General features: G+C 41.4%; 1 pseudogene; it reads left to right on the forward strand.

Annotated features, from left to right (window-relative positions):
* The first annotated feature begins 298 nt into the window (after positions 1-298).
* Positions 299-2,966, forward strand: LOC102894291 (annotated as a pseudogene).
* Positions 2,967-4,578: the final 1,612 nt, after the last annotated feature.

Consider the following 4,578-nt stretch of genomic DNA (forward strand, 5'->3'; position numbering starts at 1 on the left):
AAGTCTTATGACCCTTTGCCCAGACTTAGATCCTCCATCTGTTTTTCTTTTAAATGTTTTATTGTTTTTCACTTGGTATTTAAGTCAATGACACATTTTGAGTTCGTTTTTGTACAATGTGTGAACTATAGGTTGAGATTTATATTTCTTATTTGTTTATAGATGGCCAATTGTTTCAGCACCATTTATTAAAAATGCTACTCTTTTAAAAATTAATGAATTAATTAATTTGAAAAATGCTACCCTTCTGGCTTCCATCTCCACTCTTGCCTCCAGTGTACATTAAAAATCCAACACCATGACTGACTACAAGTACTTCACAACCAATAAAAAAGGAAAAATATTTGAAATAAAGGCTGAACTCAACAATAAAAAGAAAGAAAAGAGGAAGGAGGCTATGAGGAAGTGATTGCCATTATGAATGTGAGGAAGAATGTTAGCTCTCTTTTTAGACGTAGTGAACTATATGCAGACTGACAACCTGGATCTAAAGAAGCTCATGAACCTCTACTTGATGAACTGCATTATGAGTCAGCTAGACATGGCCAGATGGCTGTCAACAGCTTTGTGAAGGACTGTGACGGTCTCAGTCCTCTCATTTGGGGCTTGACAGTCAGAACCATGGGGCGCATTGAGGTGTACAAGATTACAGAATATCTCTCTGAGCCCCTCTGCAAGTACTTAAAGGATAAATACTCCTATGCTTGGAAAACAGCAGAAGTCTATGTGGCAAAACTCCATGATATCAATGCCCAAATGGTGAAAGATCAGGGATTTCTGGATTCTCTTCAGGATATCATAGCAGATTCAAATCCAGTGGTAGTGGGTAATGCTATAGCAGCATTATCTGAAATCAGTGAATCTCACCCAGACAGCAACTTCCGTGATCTGAACCCACAGAACAACAATAAGTTGCCGACAGCCCTGAATGAGTGTACTGAATGGGGTCAGATTTTCATCCTGGACTGCCTATTTAAAAACAACCCTAAAAATGACCAAGGGGTTTAGAGTATCTGTGAGTAGCTAACTCCCTGGCTATCGCATGCCAACTCAGCAGTGGTGCTTTCAGCAGTAAAAGTCCTAATGAAATTTCTAGAGTTGCTACCCAAGGACTCTGACTACTACAATATGCTGCTGAAGAAATTGACCCCTCCACTTATCACTTTTCTGTCTGGGGAGTCAGAGGTGCAGTACATTGCCCTGAGGAACATCAACTTAATTGCCCAGAAAAAGTTGGAATTCAGATGATTCTATCTGTGTTAAATCGGAGAAGTTGGATGTCATTAATTGTTTAGCATCCCAAGCCAATATTGCCCAGGTTCTATAAGAACTGAAGGAATATGTCACAGAAGTGGATGTTGACTTTTTTTGCAAAGCTGTACAGGCTGCTGGATGGTATATCATCAGTGTGGAGCAATCTGCATAACCCTGTGTAAGCATATTGTATGATCTCATCCAGACCAGTTTAAATTATGTGGTCCATGAAATGATTGCTGTCATCAGAAACAGCTTTCGCAAGTACCTTTATGAGTATGAAAGTGTCAGTGCCACTCTGTGTAAGAACTTAGACTCACTGGATGAGCAGATTTTCAGGCAGCTATGATTTGGATTGGGGGAGAAATTCTGAAAGAACTGATGATGCAAACGCATTACTACAGAGCTTCCTGGAGGGTTTTTATGATGAAAGCATACAATTGCAACTCATTTTGCTTACTGCCATAGTGAAGTTGTTCCTCAAAAAACTATCAGAAACACAGGATCTGATACAGTGGGTCTTGAGTTTGGTAACACAGGATTCTGATAATTCTGATTTTTGAGAGCAGGGCTATATATATTGATGACTTCTCTTAATGGACCCTGTCACAGCCAAAGAAGTAGTCCTGTCTGAGAAGCCACCAATCTCTGAGAAGACAGATCTTATTGAGCCAGCTCTGTTGGATGAGTTAATCTGCCACACTGGTTCTTTGGCCTCTGTGTACCACAAGCCTTCCAATGCTTTCATGGAAGAAAGTCATGAAATCCATCACAGACACCTGACAATATATCATGGAAATACTGATGCAGGTGGCAGCCTTGTTGGCACCACCACTGCCACCAACCTGGAGCAACCTCAGGTTATCCCCTCTTAAGGTAACCTTCTGGAGAACCTTTAAAATATTCAACTCTGGCCCCCAGTCAAACTGCCACAAATATCCTTTATGCAAGTGGAAGTAATGGATCTTTTGAGAGGAAGTCTAGATAATCTGGTGGGGCATTCCTTCCTCCTATCATGAGTGTCTGTGGCCTTTGCTCCTTTACCCTCTGCTGTGGTCAGCAGTAGTCTAAATTACCTATGTGAAGTCTCCACAGAAATAGGAATGACACCTGCTTGATATGTGTCTCCTGAGGTGATCTGGATGCCTGTAGGGCTAAAGACTTAGAGATTTACAGAACATTTACTTATTGCCAAGGGCACATCTACATGGAAATGAACTTGCCTCTCAATACCTTGGACCCAGTCATGATGATGGAACCTCTGAATATTCTGCAGGTTGCTGTGAAAAACAAAATTAATGTCTTCTACTGCAGCTGCCTCTTCTCACTCAATGTGCTATTTGTAGAAGATGGCAAATTGAAACACCAGGTCTTCCTTGCAACATAGAATGATATTCCCAATGAAAATGAACTTCAGTTTAAGATTAATGTCATTTAAATGCTGACACCGTTTCCAGAAAGTTGCAAAACAACAATGTTTATACTGTTGCCAAGAGGAATGTGGAAGGGCAGAACATGCTGTACCAATCCCTGAATGTCACTTAATGGGATTTAACTCTTGGTTGAGCTATGTATCCAGACAGGAAACTTAAATTATATGCCATTGCTGAAGTAGAGCTCCTGAAGTCTCTCAGTAAACCTATCAAATCTATCAACAGAATTTTGAAAAACTAATAGACTGGCCCAATGCCTTCCAGCCACTCTATGATTAGTGCAAGACAATAATTCTTAACTGGAAAAAATTTGTATTGCCATATAGAATCTGAACCCAAATATACTGAGGTTACCCACTAAGGTAGTGCCTAGTCTAACCTGTGCTAACATTAGGGCACAAACTGTTAGATAGTTTAGGTTCCTTTAACATTTGTAACCACTGCTTTAATCACATTCCACCTCTTGTCACCTGCCGCTGCTATCTGTCCTTACTTGTGGGGCTTTTCCATATTGTGCCAGTGGCTGGAATTTTTGAGTATAGTTTGATATTTTGTAATTGAGAGCTCAATTCAAAAACAACAACAACAACAACAACAACAACAACAACAACAAAATTATTAAGGCAAGGAAAAGTGTCACCGAAACAGTAAAAAAAAAAAAAAAATGCTACTCTTCCTTCATTAAACTGGTTTGCACTTTTGTCAAAAACTCAGTTGAAAAAGGGGAAAAAAATAGCATAGTTGATAGAAGCTCTGTTCATCCCTCTGGCAACCAAATCAAACTTGTGACAGAAACAAGGAGCAAGCAACAAGGAAAAATCACCTGGGATCTAGATGAACAAGCCTTACAACTAAGGAGAAATCCAAGAAATCACACTGCAACTGCAGAAGGTAGGACAGGGTGAGGATTCAGGGCTGCCTGGTCCCGAGTAGCTGAGATGGTGGCTGTGGCAGCCTCAGACACCTCTTAAAGGGGCCATGTCTGCAAGTAGATTTTCATGGTGACAGACCTGCTAACTCTGAGCACCAGTGCTGATTGCGCTGCATGCAAGGGTCACCAAGGACTTACAGGGAGACATTGCTGGAATGAGAGCCAAGGCAAGACTTGCTCTGTACAGAAGTGCCAGCAGTATCCACTATTCCCTGTTTAGGCTTCCCGCCTCCCAGTGTGTGGACACAGTGCCGTCATAGCCAAGATGTCATCAAACTGGATAACAGAGGTCGCTCCTCCCAGAGGATTCCCTGAAACACCGCCTTCCCCAACTCGTGGCCCCACCCAAGCCACATCCAGGTATATCCTCAGCAAGTCAGATGCTCCTTGCTGAGCAGTACCTAGACTCACACTGGAGGCAGCTGGCCTCAGTTTCTGGTGTGGCTTTTTTGAGGCTTCTGTGGATTGCTTGCTGAATCTTATCAGGTGGCCCTGGAAAGGTAGGGGCTTGGGCTAGATTTGGCCTGCAGCTGAACCCCTCTCAGGACTGTGCCACTGGTCACATATTTCACAAATCCACAGTAATAAGATCGGGAGACTTAAGAGCTTTGCTTAGTACATAGAAACAGACACAGAAACTCAGCCAAAACGGGAAGACAAAGAAGCCATATGAGAGAACAGAACAGAGATCCAGATAAAATAGAGTCAAATAGTCTAACAGATGCAGAGTTCAAAACACTGGTTATAAAGATGCTCAATGAACTTTTGGGGAGTGTAGATGAATTCAGTAAGAACTTCAATAAAGAGATAAACATAAAAATGGAAATGGAAATTATTAAAGGGAACCAGTCCGAAATGAAGGACACATTATCTGAGATGAGAAGTATATTAAATGGAATAAACAAAGTGAATAAAGAAGAGAATCAAATGGGATGTGATTCCATAGTGTCGCGGGTAGCA

The sequence above is a fragment of the Pteropus alecto genome, unplaced genomic scaffold, assembly GCF_000325575.1.
Source record: "Pteropus alecto unplaced genomic scaffold, ASM32557v1 scaffold501, whole genome shotgun sequence".
In the NCBI taxonomy this organism is placed as follows: Eukaryota; Metazoa; Chordata; class Mammalia; order Chiroptera; family Pteropodidae; genus Pteropus; species Pteropus alecto.